This window comes from Lutjanus erythropterus, chromosome 16 (genome assembly GCF_056507025.1).
Source record: "Lutjanus erythropterus isolate fLutEry1 chromosome 16, fLutEry1.hap2, whole genome shotgun sequence".
In the NCBI taxonomy this organism is placed as follows: domain Eukaryota; kingdom Metazoa; phylum Chordata; class Actinopteri; order Lutjaniformes; family Lutjanidae; genus Lutjanus; species Lutjanus erythropterus.
Window position 1 is genome coordinate 18,043,695 of NC_139332.1, and position 26,472 is coordinate 18,070,166.

The 26,472-nt window shown below is 39.2% G+C and overlaps 1 protein-coding gene across 1 annotated transcript in view; it reads right to left on the reverse strand.

The window, feature by feature from the left end:
• Positions 1-26,472, reverse strand: part of gabbr2 (gamma-aminobutyric acid (GABA) B receptor, 2) — a 230,227-nt gene that overhangs the window by 111,606 nt on the left and 92,149 nt on the right. The gene's annotated exons all lie outside the window — the stretch shown is intronic.

Sequence of the window (26,472 nt, forward strand, 5' to 3'; positions counted from 1 at the left end):
TGGGTAAGTTATAAAGTTAAAAGCATTTACGTTCTTCATATTTGAATCTGATTCCTCACACACACACACACATATATATACACACACACATACACTTAAGAATAACCTCAAACACTAATTGCCTTTTTACACACACATATTATTCATTTCAACCTCTGCAACCTAAGCACATTTGAAGCACGTCTCTTGTAATTCAATTCATGTTCAAAAAAGGTACCAAACTTTGAAAGGCAAACTTTTTAGAGTATTTTTCCAGAGCATTAGTGTGCTAATGATCTAAATATGATGCAGCAAGCATAAACTCTGACTGAGGGCAGTGTATTTGGAAAAGTTTCAGTGTATAACTTAAGCGTAAGATACTGATCTAGTGAAAGCAGCTAAGATTTATTGAGCCATTATATGGTGCAAGCATGCTGATGAAACATGATGAGAATGTCTATAAATGCATCCACTCTTGCACCGCTCTGACATTTGAAAATATATAAAGGGTTCGGGAGAAAGCCTCACTCTCTGCAACATACATAAACACTGTCACCCACCCACAGTCACAGTTGTCCTCATTTCAACCCTTCCCACCTTTCATTTGTCATTTCCATTCTAATCAAGTGTTGCTCTCTTTCTCTCACACTTCATTGCATATTTTCAACAATAGGTCACTAATTTTCTCCAGAGGCAAAAATGGCTGTAATTAATTTTTTCATTAAGATTAGAATTTGCAAGTCTGTACAATGTAAGAACGAGCGTGAGCTAGAATAGACAAAGATCTGCCACTTTATTGTTTAATTTGCACTTTTTATATTGCGTTTGAATGCATCTATAAATAACTTTTATTAGCAGAATCATAGTGTTTTACAACTCTGTAGGCATTTTAAATGATGTGTTGGTAGCACTTGTTGGCATTGTTTCATGTCTCTGTTATGACAACTTGACATTATCAAATGTAAAGAAACTATTTTCTAACATTCTTTAATCATATAATGACATCATTATTATTATATACAGGTCCAAAAGGTACTCGTTGAGATAAAGTAAATTATTCATGTCACTGTGGCAAAAGCATTTGACAGTGTAATAGTACTTAATGACACCTTTATAACAAGCCCAAAATGTGAACCACCTATGACAATTTTATGTAATGTTAAAACATGTCAAGTTGTCATTACAAAGATATTTTGGTTATGTTGTCTTGGTTAATGTCAAGTTGTCATATATTTTATTTGAAGACATTGTTTGACATTAGCTGAGACATTATAATCTGTTGATGTCTTTGTTATGACAACTTGACATTATCAAACTTAAAGGAATTATTTAGCTTTTGTTTGAACATTATAATATTATGTGGTTCACTCTGACATTTGACATAAAGAATAATCAAAATAACAAAATAACTTTCTCATATCAGCTTCACATTCTCAAACTGTTTAGCTTTATATTTTAACGTTACATAAAACTGTCAAATGTGCGACTTGTTTTACATTGGCTGTCATAAGACCATTTTAAATGTGTCATGAATATTTTCTTTGATCTCATCTACAGTGATACATTTTGGATTTTTCATAAAGATGTCATTAAGTATTATTACACTGCTACACATGCTTTTATAATAGTACCATGAATAATTCACTTGACCACAACTAAAATGATTTGGACTGGTCATAAAGGTGTCATTAAAGATAGCGATGCAACTTGTCATAACAAAGACAGCTCCAACAACATCAGCACTGTGTTAAAATGACACATTTGATGAATGACAACCATCATAAACATTCATAAAGACTCCTTCATGTTCATGACAGTTGTCATGACATGGTTATGCCTGTGTCTTATGCACACCCCTTCAACTAAATTGTTACCAATGTGTTTAAAGCAAAGTCTGTCAGAAAAGGTACAGAAATGCCACATTTATAAACATGCATAATGCTGTGAAACAGGTACTGAATATTTAGACACCAGCAGCTGAGCTGAGATAATAAGGCACCGTGCTCTATTTTCAATGTCCTATCTGTGGTAATATAATGAGCGATATGAATCAGTGCAGGGTTAATTACATACTTTGTAGAGATTAAGCAGAACTTGTGATTCATGATAGCGATCAACACAAGGATATTATAATTCTGACTGAGACCAAGAGGTACACCAGTAGATTTCCTAAAAGTGTGCTAAAGCCTTGAGGAGTTCAAGCACCTCCTAGCTTTAGGGATGACTGTGATCTTCTCATTAAGCCTCTATCCACTTCCAGACATCTTCACTACTCATTAATCACAGTACTGCTCATATAATTGTACACTCACTGAAACCTGATACTGTATGTTGAAAAGAGGGTAACGAGACTTAGGATGACAGAAATGTGAAAACTTGACTAAAAGATCAGAGGGCATTCATAAGTCAGGCGTCATTTATAGATAGCAGGACCAACAGCCCCAGAAATGTACTAGACAGCTATGATAGTACAGTTTGACTTGGCGTGAGTTTATTAGACAGAAATACAGGAAAATTTATATGGGTTTTTGACTTATTAAGGATAGGTAACATTCTGCATATAGTTTCTATATTTGCAGAAAAATTAACCCAAATTCCTCTGTCTTTTTAAAAAATAAGTTAATTTGAGAATGGCAAAAATATAACAAGAATAAAGAAGGAAAATGTAAAAATGAACAGAGCATATCCTAAAGGCAATCAAACTCAAACTCTTAAGTTGTGAGATAAACTTAAAGTTTTGCTGAACTAAAATCTTATGTTGACATAATTCACTTCACATTCTAGAAACTCCAAAAAACACTATTTCAAAAATTGCTCACAGTGCGCTGTGAACCTGAGTTTACATACTGAAGTAAACTCAAACAATTTTGAAATAGGTTTTTTGGGGGGTTCTAAAACTCAAAGTGTATGAAAAGAAAAAAGAGAATTATCTCAACAAAAGATTATTAGGTAAAACTTAACTTAAACTCAACTTCTTCAAAGTGCTTTACACTGGATACAACATATTTGTATTTTCCCTGAAAAAAAAATCAGTACTGAATCTCCTCTATCTTCATTATAAATTCTCAGTCTCTCTAGAAGTAGTGAGTCAAATTTTAACACTCCCAAGATCAACTTTTTTGCAATCTCTCTTCCAAACAAAACAGCTATTTTATTAATAACTAGCAAAAGAATAAAAAGCTAGTTGCACCAAGAATGGTTACGAGTGGATCAGGTCCCCAATGCTTCTCAAAATCCTCCAAAAACAAATGAAAGATGCTTAAGAATATATTAAATCACAGCTCATAGACTCACAACAGTTGCAAACAGGTGAAACATCAATAAACTTTTCCCTGGTGAAACAGAATCTATGTAATGTTTTGTACTTTATAACATTAAGTCTGACGTTGACACAACTATCATGTTGACTTTTTTAACATTCATTCCAGGGCTGTCTGTGTTTTTACGTCCTCAACCTCTATGTTATCAGCTGAGCCATTCTGGTGCATCCCAAGTCTGCAAGTCTTCACCCAACAAGTGGGAAACCCTCCGTTTGGCCCAGTAAATCACCACTTTCTGCACAGACCCACAGGGGGTTTGTATTCACACATCAGCCAGACAGGCTTTTAAAACAACACATGGATTACAGCCATCAATTAAGCAGGAAGAAAGGCCTTTATCTTGCTACCACTGCTAAATCCAAAATCACCCACCAGCCTTAGAGGGCTTCAAGGGGTCTTTCCAGCATTGCCTTAATCTCCGTTTAGCTAAGGCTGTTTGCTACACCCACACTGGGAGATGCTTCTATGGATCTCTAATAAGAGCTAGTGATCTTCTCAAACCAAATTGATTGCACTAGTCCACTCACGACTTCAGTGGGAAGAGACGTTGTGGCCAGAGGAAGCTCCACAACTTTATTGCTTCCACCCTTAGGTGTTTTAGCTTCGCCTGGGTTGTGCTGTTTTGTAGGAGTTGTTTTTGCTTTTGGCACAATTTCATATGTTTCATCTGTTACAACACTACACTGAGCTGGGAAAACAAGAGCTACAGTAAAAAATATCGACCGATAAACACACATGCTGAATTTTAAACTGTCTTCGAGATGCAGGTGCTACAGTACTGATAATCCAATTCATTTTCTTTTGAAGGAAAAATTAAAAATGTAAGATTTCGAAATCAATGATAAAGCTTTAAAAAGTGTATAAAATCATCAGTGAATGATTGCTGTCTCATACTAAAGGCCGGGTCCAATATTTTATCTTATTCATTTATTTATTTTTGAGGTTTTTATATCATCCTTTAGCTTCCCAACATACTGTTCCTTATGCATTCAATTCAACGAACAATCATATTTTGGTTTAAGCATGTATGATTTAGCATCAAAATGCTATTTTCCCAAGCCCTTTCAAAAATATTTGCCCAAGTGACCCAAAAAAAAAGAAGAAAATAGGTCCAATTATAGTTTCCTGTTGAGATACTATACTTACTCTATGGGACATTTATTTTGAAAAAAAAAAAAATCATTCTGAGTTCCTTGTTAAGCTACAGTTACTACCTGTGACTTTTATTTTGAAAAAAACATTCTCATCTTGAATTTCCTTTTAAGATACAGTTACTATGTGGTGCTTTTATTTTGAAAAGTCCAATCCTGGAAAAGTTTTGGGAAAGTTTTGGAATATACAGTCAGTGGTTGGATCCCTAGATGACATTGCTACATACAACCCCCCCTATGTTGAGGGAAGAGAGGGGAGGGCATCACCACCGTGACCTATGTAATTGCTTTTTGCTAATGGCTGAGTGGGACTTTCCCTTTGAAAAACCTGAAAAGAACAGAGTTGCCCTTTAAATTCACCCAACTTTTGGAATGTTTAAGTAACACAAATATGAAGAGAAGAACAAGGCTTAGAAACCACGTGGATTGTCACAGCGTTAATATCGGTCACGTACTGAAAAATCCAATAAAAAGATTCTATAAGTAATCAATTTTCCATTTCTTTACTCAAACTCGGTCATGCAGCAACTTTTCAGGTTCAGTGGATATGAGGCCATCAGATATGTGTGTGAGTCAAGGCCTTGACATATAAAGACCAAAATGGACCACGGAAAGCAGAAAATAATATTAGAGCATTAATGTCCAATCATGACATCAGGCAAGTTTCTCCATCTGTTTGATGTCCAAACAAAATCTAGGACAGTGACAAAAATATGTCTTGTTTGCACACAGAATCCAGGTCAGCTGATGTTAGGGCTAAAATTTATGAAAATAAATGCAAGATTATTTTTTTTTCAAACAAGCCAAAGTCTGTCACAGGCCAATCCAAGTCAATTTTGTCAGGACAGTGTATTAAGACAGCTGAGATGAGAGGGAGCTCCAATGTATTATTTAAAGAATAGGCTAGTCTTTATCTAACTCTGAACAGCCTTTTTCAGAGGAAAAGCCAAAAATAGTTTCATGATATCACACATCTGAGAGTAGTGGCTTATGTAAGAGGGTTTTAAAGAGGGCCAGCCCAAATAGGATGGTCTTTGGTGGAGAGCTCTACACCAGTATCAGATTTACACATGCAGTGTGCACATACACACACTCGTCACACACAGGTTAAGGCACATGCATTCACACACTCTCTAACTACAGATCACTCTGATACACACAAGCTACAGCAGCCTTCCTTTGCCAGTAGTAATTAAAACTGTGGCAGTGGGCTCCGAGCAGCTTCTCCCTCTCATCTCGCCACAAGGTCACCGAGGCTCTTGGTAATACAACTGAGGATCCGTCTGGCCCCACTGAGACACGACGTTTTTGCGAAGACTTGAGGTGAATCGCTGATACCATCGCAGCGGTGATCTATTCAGACATTCTGTACACACAGTTGCTTATCAAATTCTATTTGAAGCGAGTACAAAAGCTCTGCTGCCTCTCCGTTTGGGCTCATTCAAGTCACAATCAAACTAGTTTTGTGTTTATGCATGCACGAAAAGTGAGAGCGGGGCCCAGAATAGACAATAAGAGGTGCAGAGAAACAGAGTCAGAGAGCAAGGTGACAGGTTTAGGCAGATTCGATCATGATGCGTTTACACCTAACGTTTGTTTTTCCATATCTGCGCAATGTGTCCAGATACAGGATAGTTTGAATTTTCTGAAGCATGGTTCTATGATGTACTTGAAGCTAAGCAATGTACTGCAGTGGACAGGGTCAGCAGCAAAACCACGCTATTTCACATTTAGAATATTTTCGCCATGTTACCTTGCCATCAGACAGCCTTTTGCGATGGAAAACTGCAGTTATAGAAGCCAAATATTGCTGTCTGCAAACCAACCAGATTCCTTTGGCAAAATTAGTAATTCTACCCCGCAGAACACAGGAGTCGCTGGACTACCACTGCCTCAATTGTTTAGTTTGTCTGTGTTATTGTAGTATGTACGCATATTATGTTTTGTTTAAAAGGATGCACCAAAGTCACACAATAACACGAACAAACTGATTGAGGCAGTGGTGGGCCAGCAAGTCTAGTACTGTGCGAGGGAAAAATAAGGGGGGAAAAAATCCTTTTTGCCAAAGGAGCCTGGTTGCTTTGGAGAGAATGAAATTTGGCTCACTTACAATTCAGACTATCCCTTAACTGAAAAAGTGGATTACATTTCAAACTTGTTAAGTCATTTACCGTCTGATTCTTTGTAGAGCTTTAAGCACTTGTCATGACTGCTGTCCAGGGTGCTAATTCTGGAGCATCGTGAGCAACAATCCCACTGGTGGAGAGCAATAGTTTGCCTTGACTGATCATCTCACTACCATGTTGTCCCATGTTGTTCCAAATCCTGGTTGGATCTTGCAGATGCCAACGTCAGGCTTATTTAGTGATTAAGTTTGTTTAGTGCCTTGTGTTTGTGGTTCAGTCTGTTAGTTTGAGCTTTTCTTGTTTTTCTGTTGACTTCAGAAAATCTCTGCACTTGCATTGTGTTAAGCAAATTTTCAGGATCCACCATGTGCTAAAATAACATCAGAAGCTCTGTGAGGTTATACTGAAGCACTCTGAGCTAGATGCTGATGTCAGCATGCCAACCTGCTCACAATGACAATGACATTCACCAGGTATAAAGTTTTCCATGTTCACAAGTTTAGTATGTTTGCATATTGTCATTTGCTAATTAGCAGTGAACAATGCAGGTCATTGCAAAACCCATTGCAGGTCATCAGGCCATAAACCACAAATAACATTTTTGAACTGATAAATTCAGTTCAAGATATACAAATTTCATGCCATCCAACTCAACAGTTGTTGAGACATTTCACTCAAAATCCCAAGTATTAACCTCATGGTGGAACAGGTACTGTCTGCCTCTTAATGCCTGTAGAAAATGTCATGACAATCCATCTAATAGTTGCTGAGGTAATTCAGTCTGGAGCAAAGTGCTGGACCACTTGACTGACCGACAGAGCCGTCCTTAGAGCCGTGCTGCAAGCATGGCTAAAAATGAGCGTAGTAAATTGACTTTCCATTTGTTAGAAGCTATAACGGCAGGAGTTGTGAGTCATTGGGTGAGATAAAAGTGGTTTGCCACAGTTAAAGGCACAGATGTAGTTGTTAAAGCCCTTATTACCAACATCCACTGCAAAATGTTTCTTTGTTTATATCTTCTGCAGTATACCTGCCTGATTTGGCTTCGGATTGGGAATCAATGGTGCATAAATTAAAGGCAACAAGCCTTACAACCTATCCTAGCGCAAGCAGTTTGAAGGAGAAATGAGGAAGATGCAAGAGTGTGTCTAATCACATTGACGGATCTAATAGCATTGATTGGTCCTAGCGGGACTGCTTCGCAATAGGATCTGCTGGTGCTAATTGTGTAGTTGGCCTTTGAATAATGAAGTGGCTATCATGGAGAGGCTAGATAAAAAATAAATGGTAGGTAAATATCAGCTCACTCACGGTGCTTTGCTCATTCCTTTCATGTTTATTATGCCAAAGGTGTTACTGACTATCACTGGCAGATCTGAAACTGTGGATTTGTAATCTGACAGCATCACCAATACATTCTTCACAAAATAAATAAACACAAAAATTGTGTATACACCTCCCACCAAGAAGAGTAAGAGGCAAACAGAATTTAATCTATAATAATTCTTCCAAATGGTTCCAGTTAAGGAAAATTGATGTTCCTCCACCAATGCTCACCACTTATCCAATAGCAAGTACTTAAAAGCAAGATGTCAGTCTTTGATCAAGTATCTAGCCACAGGTATCGATAAGACCATAAGTTTTGTGGAAATGCATGATCAATATTTCAACAACACACTGACAACCTGCACAACATCCAAAAATAAACACTCCTCTCCACTTTCAAAATCACTTTAACTTTACCTTACAATTTCTACTATGAATTTCAAAACGCCTTGATGTTGTTTTCTGCAAGTGTGCTGCAGCAAACACTTATTGGATATCAATAAGACATGATTATTAGGTCACGCAAAGGTCACATATGAAGTGATGAATGACCTACACCAACATCGATGATTTTTAATCCAGTGGTAAACAGGGAGTTTGACATGAAGCCAGTCAAGAGTAAGTAAGTTCAACTTGCTACTGAAGGTGGCAAATGTCACAAGACAAAATACTTAACATTACTGACCCCCCCAAAAGACAAATAAGTGGTTTCTGAGTTTCCTACAATGCCAACACTGTATAAAAACAAACTTAAAAAGGCATTTTCAGTTGACTGAATTTGAAAATTGGGGTGATTTTGCAATTATTCAAAATTAAACTTTTTGGAATCAAATTAACTTGATATTAATTCAGTTGTACTTCAAAAAAAATGTTCAATAAGATATTCAGTTGAAGCAACAACTCCTCAGTCACAATTACAAACTAAGAACTGATGTTTCACACTGAGAAATTGGAAAAGGAAATCAGATTAATTTCACACCAAGAACTTTAGCTTCAGCTGCTCTTGTTGGAGCTCCTTTGGTCCAGTGAACATATCAAATTTTAAGAGTAAGGGGGCAGGGAATATTTTCATCATATATGTTTCTACAATAAAAAGAGGAGTCTCAGGAGAGTTTTAATTCCCAAACAAAGAATGCAGGGAAGCCTGTCATTATTCTGGTCAGGTTTCTTTAGAAACGTTTTCATTTATATTAGTTATAATTTAATTAAAATACTGATGAAAGTCTGCTATCTAAGTGCTCTGATATCATTTTGGACAATAAAGTATATTGTTAAACATTAAAACATCCTACCTCTATTACATACCTTTGTCACAAGAGTTAACAGCTTTTTATGTATCATAGTAAAATGTGTGTTTATGTATTTATTCTATAATCTGTTTATTAAATACTGTATAAGGAATATTGGCTGATACATCCATATCAGAATGTTTTTGCTCCCAATATTGGCATTTGCATCAGCCCCAAAATTCCAGTATTGGTCAGGCGCTAACATTTATGTTATGAGAGTTAATGAGAAAGTTGATTACACTAAATTCCTGTAGGATTCTTTAATAGTGAATTGATCTTTTTAAGGGGTAATCTAACAGACACAAACAGTCACTTTATCTGCACCACAGAATAACACACTTTGGAGTGGTGCTTTGAAAAAACTTCAGCAAGTTAGAAAGCTGAAAGGAACAGTTTGATTATCACAAGGGATAGTATCAAGCAACTTCAAAGGCTCAACCCACCCGTACCTATTATTTCTACCTTCGCCCACAACACAACAGATTCAAAGCCCATCCATCCTGACAGAGCCCCGAGACCCCGTGCAGAGTAATAGCCAGGTAATAGTAGTGCTGTTGATCAGGAAGCACGGAGGTGGTCCTGGGGTTTATTCAATATTCAAGAGAGGCATTTGGCACACCGTGGGTGCACCCAGCTGGAGAGGCAGCAGTAAGGGAGAGGCTTTGGACCCCACACCGACCACATCTAGAACTCATTAGCACCAGGATGGCGGAAGGAGAAAGAGATGAATATTGTAGGTAGACGATGGAGGAACTGAGTGAGAGGCCCAACAGTGATATAAGAGTCGGATATGGACGTGGGGAGACAATGGAGGGATAGAGATGAACAGGCAATTTGAACAAAGGACAGAAGAAATATGAGATAGGAATTAAGAGCCAGTCATGAAATGCTGTGTGCATTTGGTTATTAATGGCTCAGTCAAGCACGTGCTAGTGGAAAACAGCAAACCATTGTCTCCAATTGTGGAAAGGGATGCAAGGAAGTGTGCTGTAGTCATCTTGTTTTAAAGTAGGAGTTAAATGGAGAGGAGTGAACCTGCTTAACTCTACTGCAATTCAGCAGTGATGGAGAGCTTACTGCTACATCGATTCACTGCTAGTAGTGAGATCAGATATACAAATAGTGCACAAAAAACAAAGTGGCTTCACAATTATTGTACTTCAAAGCATCATTTTTATTCAATATTGGCATTAAAATTATTAATGAAATACATTTCCACACCCTCATACTGTACTCTCTCTTTTTATTTTTATTAAAACATCATCAGATAGGTATTACAACAGGCCAACCCTTTTATCTGGTTGGGCACCTTGTTCTGTATTAGGCACCCTGCAAAAATAAAAAATAAAAAATAAATAAATAAATAAATAAAAGCGGCCTTTATGGCTGTTTCTGACTGATCGTAGGATTCACGCCTGGTCTAAGTTAGAGGAAGGCTTCAACAGTGCTGGTGCAGCTGGTCCCATCTTACCCTAAGACCCCCCTTTGCAACCCACGCTTGACCGTCATCCTGTAAGGGAACAGGTTGGCTTGAACTTAGTCTATAATCATCTGCTCAACCATATACAACAGTAACAGAAACTATAAAAATTGTTTAGAAATTGAAAGATTGTGTTTTGCAATGTTTCTTCATGTGTCAATTTTACTGCAGTTCATAGTGAACTGAATTTAGAAATGATTTTTTCTCGAATAATAACAAGCAACTTCTGGTAGAAGAAATATCTGTTTCCATTGCATTAATTTGAACAAAACTTCCAAAGACACAGATTTGGGTGTATACCTGATGTACACATTGCAGCTTTGTACAGGGAACTTGACTGGACGAATGTGAGTGTATAGTCACAATGTAATTTTGTTAGCTTTTTTTTTTTTTATCAAAAATTTGCTTAAAATGAATTAAAATCCAAAATAAATCCATCAAAATTGGATAAAGAATCTTAATTAAATTGTCACCCTATCCTACTCACACACATGAAGAACCTCAAGACATACAGAAATATATAGGCTGTATCTGAGAGAAGGCTCTAGCTTTTATTGGACATTTATACCCTGGACACACACACACACACACACACACAAACACACACACACTTACACCTACACACACTAAGGCACACTTGAAGGTGGGCATCACAATCGATTTTACAAGGTATTGGTTTTTCATTTTTCCAAATGGCCGGGAGCTATTTGAGATGAGACACATTAGCCGTGTGTGTGTGTGTGTGCGTGTGTGTGTTTAAGTGTGTTGTATGTGCTGGGTCTCCACGCAGGAGCTGGAGGACGGGAAGTGGAGGCTGATAGCGGTGGTGGTAAACAGATGATACGAGTGCATGTCAACATCAGAAGAATCTAGAGTAAGAAGAAAGGCCTTTTGACTTCCATTACAGTGATTATTGTTGGCATGCCTTCTTCAAAAGCAATTAACCAGAGAACATGGAACATTATGAGAAATCAAATCTTCTGTAGTGCTGGTCGAATGAAAAAATAAAAGGAAAAATCTCCTGTTGCCTTAAAAGCTATTCTGGTAGCAGCATTGCCCCCAAAAATCCATTATCGACCGACTCTAAAATGAATGACATGAATACGGCTTCCTTACTAATACAGGCACAGGTTAAACACAGATGTTACCAATGATAATAATTTAAGTTCTGTTCATTCAGGTCAAACAGAGTCAGGGTGCTACTATTGTGCATGTTGGCTCACTGAGAAGACTCTGCTATACTAAATGGAACAGAACCTTAATTAGTATCATTGGTAACACCTGTGTTTATTCTACTATATCATGTCAAAATGACTTCAGTGAAAAAAAGTGTATTGATTTCACAACAAAGAAGTGAGTTTAGTTAAATTAAAAAAACAGCTGTTGGCTTCCTGTACTTTCTATCAGTGTAGCTGCTTAAGTAATTCTGTGAAGTCTATAGGAGTGAACTCCTTTCTGAAAAAAAACTAAACAATTCTGTTCCCTTCACCATCTGGGCTCCTCACTGACAAAAATGGTTCAACATTTAATCATTAGCATAGCAAGGCTCATGTTTAAAGTGTTGAGCATGAAAAACGTGGCACACAGTGTAGAATTCCTGTATCAATTAGGAATGATATTTTGTTCCTGGGGTTTTAAAGAAAACGCACAGAATCACACTTTCATCAAAGCACAAAGGATGCACTTCAAAGTTTCACATTCAGAAAGAGTCCAATGGAAGATTTCACATATAGTGATAGAAGCCTTACACCGAAACCGTTTGCTAGGAGCTGTCATAGGCAACTGGACCTCTCGTCTATGTAGGCTTTGTATCATCTGTGCATTTCAAAGCATCAGCTGCAAATGAGCAGCCACACCTTCTGTGGAATATACAGTTTCCTTTGATATGTTTGAATATTCCTGATCTATTTTCCATCAACAAACAAGTGGCATAAGCACAACATTGTATGTATCTGTGCATGCGGTGGGCGTGGATGAGCAAAAGGGAGAAAGTACCTGTGGCTGTGCTCAAGAGGCTAAAGAGAGAGGTGTTGGCCATCAGAGCAGAGGGATTAAAGTTAAGCAGTGAAGCTGTCTATTGGCAGTAAATGTACAAATTGTCCATGAAAACACTGCAGAAAAAGATCAAGAAGTTCCCATGTCTTGTTTCCCAGCTGGGTGAAGTGAACGGAGAGTGTGTGGGATTAAACTCGAGCAGAGTGAGCTGATTGCAGGCTATAGCTGCTCTGTCTCATTACAAAATGTTGATAAAATACATTTACAGTACTTTAGATCAGATATCTTAATAAATTCCTCAGGTTGCATTTACAGCCATCAGATGCAACTACAGAGTGAGATGCCCGGAGCTGAACTGATAAAAATTAAAGTGTTTCTGTTGTGTCAGACATGCGAGTGAAAAACGCTTCTGACACACTCGTGGTCATGGGTAAGCAGAGCGTAGTTCAACTTTGGTAAATCCTGAGGAGTCAGAGTCACAGCCTTGACAAATAGCAAAAGCATTCACTTCGGCAGGCAATGGCCACTCTTCTGCTTTGTGTATGTGTGACCAGGCCATCAGTCAGTTAGAACTGAAAAAAAAACACTTGGATGAGAGGTGAAATATCTTCAAGCACCTCAAGCAAAGTCCAGTTGCCTATGACAACCTCGAGCAAAAACCATGACCTGGATGACTGAGAATCTTCACAGGTACATTGAAACAGGTTGATGTCATCGTCAAAGCAACTTGTTGTGAAAACCTTCTTCATTGTGCAAACAGTAGACTCTGACACTCTATTGTACTGGGGCAGGACACCGCACATCGTCACGTACTACTGTATGCCCACTAACTGGCTTCTTGACAGGTGAGTGATGTGGCGGTTGCCTCCTCTCTAATAGCTTATGGCCTGCTGCAGCCCCTGCTCCGACATGTCAATCATGTTATAGCTAATGCCAACATGTACACGCCCTCCCACGTACACAAACTGAGTGATGTTCTGTTTGCCCTGGTTAGTCCTGCACCACACCCCACCACATCACTCTTATCTCAGGTCTCAGACCCAGTTTTCATCCCCCTTCTCTGAAGTAATCTGATTTTGACAGTCGGTGACACTAGGTTTTAAGCATTGTTCTGGAAAATCTCGTCAGAAAGAATATGAGGAAGAGCCTCATAGGGTCTGATGACCGGACTAATGTGATTAAAATGTTATATTACACTTACATTCGATGTCAGGATTGGTCCTGCAATAGCAAATCATTTGCACACCCACATCTATTCGCCTGCATTCTAACATGCAGTCAAACTTGCTGCACAAGGTTCCATGTTCATTCCAGCCTTGTCTGTGCACCCGATTGCACATGCACTCTGCCACTAAACCTGTGCTGCGCAAGCATTCTACCTCTGCTGCACTGTGCTCAGTGTTTGGATTGCCCTGCACGAGCGTTCAATCATACACGCACTGCTGCTGAATCGCTGCTGCGCAAGGCAGAGGCTTTCATTTACTCGCCGCAGGTATTTCATCCAGCATGCATGGACATCTCACCCACACACGCAACGCCTCCTCTTCTAAGGTCCCCCTTGTTCAGTTTGGTCCACACATCATAACCAAGTGTGACAAGTAGCCAAGAACAAGATGTACAAAGAGAAAGTGAGGAAAGGGCTGAGAAGACAGCACAAAAAAGAGAGTGAGAATTAAAAGACGGCAAAAAAAAGAGTGAGGACAGAGTAACCTGCTACACTCAAATCTGTAATCTCAAACACTTTTTTTTTCTGAAGTCAGCTACCAAACCAACTGTTAAGCATCATAACACAAAGTCCAAGATACAAGGCTCAAGCTTGAGGGTTATGGCTCCAGTTAATTATTGAAAGGCTGATGGGTGCTCATCTCACTTGTTAATGCTGTGTAAAGGAGTTTAAGCTCAGATTAAGATGCTTAGGCTTTTCCCTCAAGCTGACCACTTGAAGCTACATCACATGCACAAGCATAGTCGTGTAAGCTTGTGGACTCCTCTAAAATCAGGGGTGACTTCAGTGCTTGGCTTGCCTGACATCATCAAATGTGTAAAATAGCTGGAAATATGCAGAGCTTGATATGTGCATTAAATGTTTTCATGTCAAAGGTAAAGATTAGCTCACACAAGGCAAAGGCACTGAAGTCAAAATTCTATTTATCAGCCAGTTTAGAGTGTTGAGGTGTAGATGAAGTGATGGTTTTAATAGAATGAGCTCTACTGGCAAAAAAATGATTATATTGTGGGCGTATTCAACATTTATGAGTGTTGTTTTCAACATCTGGGCATTTGGGCAGGTGCACATGGTGGGCAATTTGACGCCACTTTCTTTCACTCAAGCATGAGTATTGTGTTATTAAAGCTTGTCATGTTATTGCTTTCTTGCTTTAAAATGTGTTTGTTTCGGCTTGTCTTTTTCAAACTTTTGAGACATGATGAAACTTTTTACTAAGTATTATTAACAAGTGACCATCGTTGTACGTTAAGCAGACAAGTCCACTGAGGATAAGGCTATGATTAGCACTCATTTTAAGATATCTTGCACTAACATCAAGCTACTGAAACTCTTTATGAAAATTGTTTTAAGCTGTTTGGGCAGATTGTACAACCACAAGACCGAAAACCGACATTGAATGTCCGTGACCTTTGATCCCTCAGGTGGCAATGCATTAAAAACCACCATGAATGTATGAAGAACATTACTATATGCGATCAGGAACATTTTGGAATTTGTCACTGCATCAGCAAATGCATGTCAAGACCTTACCAGGCAAAACAAAAGTCAGAAATGCCACTGACTTCCCCAGGGCCTGAGCTTTGTCTCCCATTGAAAATATATTGTGTATTACGAAGCGCAAAATGTGACAACGGAGACCCCAGACTGTTGAGGCACAAAAGTCATGTATCACTCATGTATCATGTATCATATTCACTCTTTTTTTCAAACAGATCCCAAATCCTTACTGAGTGTTGTTAAAAAAAAAAGTCCCAAGTTTTTAAGAACATGTTGTAGACATCAAATTCAGAATGAATGTATATTTGAAAATAGTTTATCTTTTTGAAGGTTAAATATCTTGATTTTATACTGTACTCAATTGGATAAATGTTTAAAAGGATTTAAAAATCATTGCATTCTGTTTTTATTTACTTTTTACATAGCGTCCCAATTCTTGGAGAACTGGGGTTGTTCTTTTTAACAGATGTTTAACTGACCCAGCTGTGTCCTGGGTTTATGTCAAAATCTTGTGCTGTCTTTTCATTAATGTTACCGCGTACTGCCATCAAATGGAACTTATCTGTGATTATGATATCGGCAGCTGTGTATGCAACCCATGAACTCTGAGCTTTTGCATGTGAAAAATCTTGTTTTGTTTTCTATTAAGTCATTAACTAAAGCTGTTATTCAAATAAGACACGTGGACATGTCTGCAGGAACCAGTCGCCCTCTCTCCCTTTCTCATCTCACCAAATAATTCATAAGTCCTACTTGTTGCACAGAATGGCATGTGCGTGGCATGGTAGATGTGGCAGATCCACGGACCATGAATCAATAGAATGTGTCACTTGTCACGGCCGTGTCTCTGAGAGTGAGAAGCGAGAAAGATGGGACACCCCCCTCTCATCACCTCTGCCATGAGACGAGCTGATACTATAGGACTCGGCCATTCTTCATATGGCCAGCTGTCGACACGCTGTCCTTGAACGACGGAGACGAGTGGCGGTGAAGCATCGCTATCACAAATGGTGATGTGGTTGAAAACATTCTGTTATTGATCGAGGTGTGGCGGAGTGCACAGCAGATATTGACATGATCGGATATGAAGTGAGAGCAGGGGATGCGACGCCCTCTTAAGCTACAGCTCGAGAAGTCAATTACCAGAGCATGCTTAAGAGGGGGATGCGTAAGAATATTTAATAAATCGATAGTGACCAACAGCAAATATGTATGACACAGGAGACATAAGACAGCTGTTCTGACCTTATTTGATCATACTGTATGTGAATGACCACTTTTTAGGTCTTACCCACTATCACTGCACGCTAGCCAAACCTTCAACACAGAGAAAACCGTGAATACTCAGGGGGAGGTGGGAGGAGGGGGCTGTGAGTGATGGTATTCTGCCGCCTAGCTCCATAACTTTTCTATTTATAAATTGAGATTTGATACCGTAACCTGAAATCTCACTGTGCTCCCTGCTGCTGCCACTTGGCTGCCTATGAATGATTAATGAGCAGATGCTGAACTGTAGAGACCATTATTGTTCTTTTCTCCCCTCCCTCCCTCTTCTCTCCATCCATCGCTCTATACACTGATTCCTTCGGGGTGGCAGGGGATTACATTGCATGAGCTAGTATTTTTCTCTGCTTACTTGGCCAGGTTGTGGCGAGAACACTGCAAAAAATGTCGATGTCCTCATATTTGGAATTAAAGTGATACTCCTGCCAAAATCTTTTGGGCATCAAATACCCCCTGCAGACTTTAGAAAAATGGCTATAAAAAGGTTTCTTCTTCGTGAAGAATTGCAGCTGTAGTCAGCTATAAAGACCCTAAAACTTATTTTCTCAATCAGCTTCTCTCTATGAGTGATGGCATCCTGCATGAACAGACCTCTTCTGCCAGATGTAGTATACAGAATTATAGTAATAGTTTGACATCTTGGGTAATACGCTTACTTTCCACTCTCTATTAGAGAGGGATGGATCTATTCTGCAGGATCGATACACAGATTCTCACAAGCTACTAATCTGGTATCAGCATCACTTCAAAATGTTTTCAGCACTTTTATATGATGTCTGTGCCAATAAACCGCCATGACTGTGGAAACTTATGAGACATGAGATCCGAGCACTCAGCTGTGTCACAAACTTCTGCATCAAACTTGTCAGACAATGGAGATAAGGAACAAGATAATTAATTATTTAATTATCATTTATATTTTTATTATACTATGTCTGTAAAAGCCACTATTTTTACACTTAGTAGCACAGACATATTTATTTAATTGTACTCATACTTTCTTTTTTGATACACTTATTATTAATGGCCAGTATCTGCTTTTGAACATAGTTGGAAATATTTCTGATAATGTAAGCACACAGCTAAACAAAATATATAACCTATATCAAGTGTTTTTTTTTGACATTTTAATATGTAAATGCTACATATTATAGCTTTAGACTGCCCAACAGTATATAAAGTAAAAAAAATATAAATATATATATATATAATATATATGTTTTCTTTCCTTTTAAGATAAAGTCCCTTATTCCAATCTATATTTCTGTATAAAGTAGTTAGCCTGGCCTCTAAATATCTTCCCATCCCCTCCTACTATCTTTCATAAGCAGTTTGTATTCCAGTCCTTCTATCATTTTCCTCTGATGTTCACAAATAAAGATTACAAGTGCGTACACATTCACAAACTACACAGATTTCCATGTCCAAACACGTACTGCACGTCCCCGCTTGAACACCATGTTTCATCTTCTAGCCTGAGAAAATAAAATGGGGGAAGCTGCAAGAAAATTGCTTACTGGAAAGAAATATTCCCCCTGCGGAAGAACATGTGTGTTTACTGACGCTCAGTAAAGTATTAAAATATTTGACAAATTGCTCAGTGCAATATTCGTTCTATAATAGGTTATGTATGGGCAGTGCAGGGGAAGCCCACACACAGGCAATTCATGTTGTGAGTGGGCAAACATTTCACTGGAGACAGCCAGCATTTGCAAATTACTATCTTTTAAGTTGGCAGACATCTAGTTTTCCTCTCTCTCCTTCTCTCTGTCTCTCCCATTTGCAGGAGAGAGCATTTACAGCCCATACTTATGGGACTCTATCTGTCCCATTTGGTCCAATAATATTCGGATGTGACTCTTCCCCTTGCTTTTCAATTAAATTGTTAATGAAGGCAACGATAAATAAAGCATGGGTACACAGAACAGACACGCCATGTAGGAGAGAGAGGAAGAAAGGAAAAACACAGCCTCGGTGCCAAAGCGAGAGAATGATGCTGGGAACACCCAGATGGTTTCATGAGCAACGTCGTCTCCCGCTCTCATTTTTGTTCTCCTGTACATCCTCTGTCTTTTTTCCCCCACCACTCTCAGAGGGACAACGGCATCTTGTTTTGAATGCAAAGCAGAACAATAATATGGGACAGGGAAAAGGAGAGGATACATGCTGATTACCCATAAACAGCTAAAGCTCTGCAGAATGAAACCAAATACTTTGAATAAGGGAGACAGGTGATTTCTGCTTGCTTTCTATCACATTTTATTTTGCTTGCATTTCTTCCTTCTGTCTTCCCCCCCAAAGAATTTGACTTGTGTTGCCATTGCATAGTTTGCCCACCAGAGACTGCACACAAGTTTATTTTTCATCTGTAAAATGCCCCAATCTATATAGAATCTGCTTTTTCAAAGGTGCAATATTCAACATTCAGCCTCACTAGATGTTAGCAAACAACTACTTTCTATTTAAGATAAAGTGGAGTAATTCTGTCTTAAACGGAGAATGAAGTCACACTCCGTCTTTGAGTGTTGTAATCTGAGTTTCTCTGTTAAACTGGGTCAGCCGTGCATATATGTTAGTGTAAATGAGTCACTTGCTGTCCTCCCTGAATCCACCTGCCTGGTGATTGATCTTTTCATATTACAGCTAAACAGTGCACTAAAATATGTTTCTGAAAACATTTTAGGCAAGACATATGCAATGCAGTGATCAATATTTGATCAACACTGCCTGGTTTGCAAGTTTGATCTGAGTTTTGGGAGCCTTTATTGGAAACCGGACCCAAAAAGGCCATCAAGTAATCACAATGTTTCTCATATAACAGCTACGCAGTACACTTAAGTATGATTTTGAAAATATTTTCAGCAAGATTTAAGTTACGTAGTAACATATTCTGGATCCATATTTGATCAACACTGCCTGCTTGTCAATTTGATCTGACTTACAGGGAGATCCATTTCCATGGGACTCCCCAGAAACTTTGTATTTCATCTGGTGAGGATACCTTATATCCTGTGTCACACAGTGTCATGCGCCCGATGTGTGTACTCATTGGCTTGCACTGGGTTGTCTTGTCACTTTCTGAATAAGCCAGCAAAACTGTAACCAAAAGTTGTATATTTACCTAATCTTTGCCTTAACCCCATGATTTTCAAAAAGCAGTAGTAGTAACAGTAGGCTTACAAGGTTGACTATCAATTTCCATATACATAGGTGTGAGACCAAATATACAAATAATATTAAAACATGAATAGTATATTCTGTATTCCCTTATACTTAATATGCAACTAATAAACTGATCTCATTTTGTATGCATGTTCTCGCAGGACAGGCTGAGGAGGACAGAATTACCAAGTCTTTAGGGTGGTTGCTTTTCTCTTATTATAGCTAAACAGCACCATAAACTATGTTCCTGATAACATGTAGGCAAGCAACAGGCAATGTAGTGACATAATCATAATCTATATTTGATCAGAACTGCCTAGTTTAACAACGACGTCAGCGTGTCAGTGAACGCACCTTTAAACCTACATTAATTATTTATCAACCGTTACACATTTTTTTTAACTCTCAAATATCTGCGTCAGTCTCATAAATCCATTATCATCTGACCCTAATGCCTGCGCCTGTGTGTGAATCTGCATGTGTGCGTCAGTACCAGAATCCCTTGATCGCTCAAGCAAAGGATTCCATTACAGACGTGAGGCAAATATGCAATCCAATACAGCACCGCAGCACCGCTGGAGTTCCAGTGACCTGTCCCACGTCAGAGAAGAAGCTTGTGGTGGGAGGGCCACTATAATTGGCTATACATCCTTGAAAAAGCTCCCCTGATGTCAATATCACTCAGACCACCAAACCCATTTCCTTCTTTCACCCTCTCTTTTGCTTCATTCACAAAAAAGACAATAACTAATCCTGCAAACTTATCACGATGGCTCTCGTCCTCTCCTCCCTCCTTCTCTCATCTTTCCTTCTCTCTTCATCTCTCTCCATTTAGACGACTAATTTGATTTGGAGGCTTTTCCCTCTCTGCTTACAGCAAGGGAAGAGATGGATAGGAGGTTTCAGTCGAGAGATGAGGAGGTCAAACATGCTTTTACATACCAGTGTTTGATGGCGGCAAGCACCTTGCATTATTTATACATGTGATTTTAGCTTCTCACAATTAATAATTTTAGAGTCTTCATTAATTCAAAATCAATGCTGCTTTTCTTTTCCGTACTTTATACCACTGTAAGTATGAGTCACTTTCCTGAGCCTGAACAACACCTGTAACTATATTGACACCAAACACCACACCAAACATAGTGATTGTGTTATCCTTGGAAAGCATTTTTGCAGTAATTTTCAGTAAATCTATCCACCTGACTGTGTTAAACTGACACCAACAGTGACTTCAAATGCTTCCTAACAATTTTTTGGGTTTTTTTTTTAGCCAGTAGGTTAGGGAAGAGTGTCTGGGTCATCCAAAACTGATGGGATCAACTCTGATGGTGAGATAGTGGCTGGGTTAAAATTGTTTGGATGACACATGCTGCTCTCTGCTCTATTTCTGCAAGGTGCTGAACTGCTACATGCAACGCACACATCAGATACAGAGACCAGCATAAAGGTTTTGGGAGAAGCCATTGCTGAATGTAAATTTGTATTAAATAGTGTAGTAGTATGACATAGGAAAGGGCTAAGGATTGGGGCTTTTGGCTGCAACGAGCCAAACTATGCAACGCTGATTTGCATTTCCATCACCAGTTTTAACGTGTCCAGCTGTGGTGAGTCACACCTGAGATGGACCATCTCCGGAGAGGGGCCAGAGCTTTTTTCTTTCAGCTGGATACCTCACTTTTTTTCTAAAAAGCTTTTCTAAGAATTTATACAAAATGAAGTGTTTATCCATCATCTTACAGCTACTTGAATCAAGACTAGCGCCTATCAGTTAAAGATAGCTGGTAGCCCTGTTGAAATGCAGATCCCTGCCATGCTGGGCTGATGTGCTGAGCCAAACTGAGTCAAGCCAAGCTGGCACATGTTTATGGAAAAGGGGCTTATAAGTATCATTGTGCGTATTTGCTTTCCTTTTTAGAGCTTTTTTTTTTTTTTGCACCAACTTTAATGTATAAACTAGCAATCCTTCAAAACACTCAATATATTACAGTACATAATTTATAACTTTGCTGTCACAAAGCCATGAAGTTGACAAGTGGGACACCATCGAGGAATTTTTTTTTGTATATGAGAGGAAAATGTGTGAAAAATGAATGAAAACATGGGTGAGCAGGTATAAAAACTGTTGACTTCATCACTAGCGTGAGCTGGACTTTTAGCACGTATACATAAAACATAGATCTACATCCTCGATCATATTCCATACACCAGGAAATAAGGGGAGTATAAACACCTCCTCTTTTGTAGTGGGGGGGCTGGAGAGCAATATTATCACTCTCCTGATCTGAGATGAGCCTCACAGCGAGCGCTGCAGGGAATGCATTATGCATTACTTAGACACTCTATGGAGATGCACTGAGAAATGATCATGCATCAATTAGTTGTATACGTGTGTGAAGTGTTGGATCTAAGACACATGTCGAAATGCCGATGCAATTTCAGTCAGATACAGTATGTTTCCCATTTCATAGAAGCTCCATACTTACTGCTGTATGTAATCTGTTTAATCAGGAGATGTATACCTTGGTTTCTCAGTGAAACATTTGGTAAATTTAAGAAGTTTTTCAAGAGATCTGAGGAGTTCAGGGGGAGACATGTAAGAGGCACAGCAGAAAAGCAGAGCGGAGGACACAGGAGGTGGTGAAAAAAAATCTATGTTTGAAGTATAAAAACAAGGAGCATGTGACAGCACACTCAGGAACTATTCTCAACCCTGAAAAGTATTATTGTGAACATCACTGATTCTGTAATGACTCAGTGAGACACATGAAAGGCATGCATCCACGCTACACATCACACACACACATACATTGTAATGCACTTGTGTCTGATTTGTGAGAATAGCCCCTTTAAAAATCAAACTGCTACCAGACAGACTGAACATGCTCTCTAATCTGCTTACATCCCCGCCTTACTTCCATCAGCAGCACAATGTGTGAGGATGGACACGAGGGCCCAGAAAAACCCTGTAGTTGAACAAACCACAGGGCAACGCAACTGAATAATCAAATGTAGCTCTTCACTCGGCCCTCATTTCCCAACATGTGACCTGCCATGGGCTTGCTGGATTATTGCTAACAGATTATTCCTCCAGAACCGGAGGGGAGCCGTGCCCTACGGCTTCGCTCAGCCGGGGACAGCACTCCCCTGTGAGATGAAAACGAAGCAGAGGCTGACATCCGCCTGGTTTTCATGGTTTCGCTGCCGCACCTTTAGTGGCTGTCTTCACATTAGATGCACATTACATGCACACACATGTGCTAGCACTATAAAATACAGATGCTTTATATCTTTATGCCGTTTTTTACTCAAAACATTGAGTCCTGCATTGCTTGGTCTATAAAATAACAGATTTCTCATGTAATTTAAACAGAACATTAAGCATATAGCACTATAGAAATCACTGGGAAGGTAGTGAAATAAGACAAAATGTGCAACAGTAAAAAAAAATGTGAGAAAGAGACACAGAGACAAATGGAGACAAAGATTCGACAGCAGATGATGCCCATAAACCTTTACGTGCAACCATGATACAACATTTGCTTGGATTTCGTAACTGGCAGTGCATTATGTTCATTACACCCAGATATTACATAACATGCTTTGCTGTGTCAAGTGAATTGCAGAGGGCTTTATTTTTTGGGTAAGGAAGCACACTTTGTGCACACATACACAAATAGCAGGTCAGTCCTCCTGCCAATCAAGTCATCTACAGGACAAAAACTTGTATGAAACCATTGCTTTCATTATGACATGTTTTAGAAATTTGGACAGCATGAGATCCCCCTTTGGGTTTAAAATGTACGAGCCCAATTCCTCTTCCCCTCTCATCCAAGTACCAAGTACTGTACCAATTCAAATATGTTGATTATGAACCATTGTTGAAAAATGGCATTCACATCTCCTCACACTGAACAAAATGATGCATCCGTCATGGTACAGTGCCTAAATCTCACTATGTCAGCTGTTTACAACACACAAACACATGAACACTGATCTTCGCTGACATCCTCTATCAGGGCCTTGCTCACTAGCCGTCGACTTACCCACAGTACGACACAATGTCTCTCTCAAACAGACTTGATCAATGCTGTCAAACTGGGAACAGATAGGTGAGATGGCAAATTGGAATCTGTTTCAACTAATCCACCTTGGGAATCATTTTTTTCAGCTAGCCTGTTCTCTGACCATCTTTTTACTTTTTTCTCAACACTCACAGCTTCTCTTTTATCTTCTCTTCTCCTCAGCTAAGATAAAATTAGAAATGCTGTAGACAAGAAAAGGGGAGGGAATGTAAAGGGAAAAAAAGGACTGGAAAGGAAAGGAAAGTTTTGCAGTAAGAGTAAATCAGAGGATTGTAAAGAAAAAGGGACTTTGGCTAGTTGTTATTTTATGTTATTTCACATAACAGTCTGTGCATGCAATATATTTCTATTGTGGATAGTTCGTTACTAGAATAATAATGATACCAGATAATCAAGGTTCGATAATATCATGACAAGGGTCCACAATATGACTAAACAATAAATCTGTTGTGTACAGCATTTTTGCTCCTATGAAATTCAATTTTCCTTTTAATTTAAAGTGCTTCTGCTTTTCTTCTTTAATAAAATAAAATAAAAGTAGCCAGCCAAGACCTAAGCATGGCAGCAATGCAGCAGTCAGTAGCAGTCCGGTGTACATGGTCAGCCTTGGACAAAGACAGACAGTAGCAGACAGTCTGAAGAATCCTCTCTGTATAAAACATCTTTTCTGGGGCGACTGGGCCAGTGAGACTGGTCCTAGTGCACCATTCATTGCAGCCAACTGCTTTAGCCAACACACTGTGATTGCACTTTGCAGTAGTATTGACTTTGTGTTAAATCCTGGTCTGTCACAGATACTCACAGCAAGCACCTTCGGCAGTCCTCTCCACCTCCTCCTCCTCCGCCTCGCTTTCCCCTCCCATCCTCCATATCCCCACGTCCAATCTCCTCACATTGATAGATACACTCGGTGGCTGTAAAAACCCCCAGTTTTTTTTTTCACACAATAGCCTAAAAAATATCTTGGGGCAATGGTTAATGAACAACTCCCAACAACTGGAGAGTGTCTGCCAAAGTGCTGATGGCATCAGCCTCTGGGCATTGACAAAAAAAAAATAGGAAAGGTTTCATCAGCTGATTGCTTTGTCTGTCGGATGGCTCCACTGTGGGAAACCCTTGTCCCTTGAATGGCAGAAATGGTCTCACAGCTAAAAACTTTTAGCTAAATTGCATCTTAACAACTCCTTCTCTGCTGTCCATGAATATCTTCCACACACTCTGACTAAATAGACTTTTTCTATTCCATTCGTCACGTATGACCTTCTAGAGATCACAAGAAAGAGCATGCGTTGGTTTGCAAACATTAGAGCACCCACCCCCTACTCTTCCACAGGTCAGAACTACTCCGAGATCACTCATTGGCTTCTGATGATCATCTGATCTCCCTAAGTGCCACCTACACACCCATTCACATAACATGGTATCTTTTTTACCTCACAGATCTTTGGATTCTCACATTTTTTCAGTTGAAGCATTAGATTTTTTTTTTTATGTGTGCGCAACTACGATGTTGGAAAGGAACAGAGACAAGTTCACTTTCAGTTTTGTTCTGTCTATGGTGACATTGTTTCTGACTTCAAAGATAGACAGCATATCAAAGGCCTTGCTGACACATGAACACACCTATGAACACAGGCAACATGCCTGCATTTAAATATGGCTATGCAAAGTTGCATTCAGTCTCACTAAAAACCTTTCATATCTCCTGTCTTTTCCGCAGCCTCTGTGTCTTTCCTCATTTCAGCCTCTCCTCTGCTTTCTGACTGTATTAGTACCTTTATTTGATATTCACAAAATGCATTACTGTGTAACGCTCCTCGCCCTCAGGGGAGGCTACACTTGCCGGTTTCTCTAGAGAGACGAGAGAATAGCAGATTCCTCTCCACTGCTCAACAGCCGTCCAGTCCTCTGGGCAACAACTCCGCCGCCTCCCTGCTTGTCAGAACACCTCTTTGCCATGCAAATTGCTTTGTTTTTTCGACACTCTCGCTCTTCCCAACCATCCTCTTGGAGCAAAAGGCAGTTTGGAAGGAGAAAAATAGGTCTTTTCTCTCTGTTTCAAAACTCAGGCTTGGAAACACTTTGAGCCCATGCTGATAGGGGAAATGCTGTGTCCCGGTGGATTCACGACTACAGGGTCAAAGGGTTGGGTTTTCCAATTGGAGGCTTTTTGTAGGTGTGCGGTGGACTGTATCTTACTGTAATGACTGATTGAATAGAATTGGTAGAACCGGATGGTTTTCGATAATAATTGTTCACGGGGTTATTGATAGTAGTATGTTTCTGATATTAGGTGTACATCTGTGTTTGTTTACTTGTTCTGTCAGCAGGACAGGAATACTCCTTCAGAGGATATTAGGCCAGTGGTGGTGTTTTGAGTGCATGATGATACTTTTTCTAAGCCACTTTTTGAAGCTGTCTCTATAGGCGGATACAGACAGTATAGCAGAAATTTAAGAAAGATCATCATTGTCCACATTTCCAGATTAAGGGGACTTGTACAGTAAATTTCAAAAATGGAAATGAAATGAAAATCTTCTTTGTCTACAA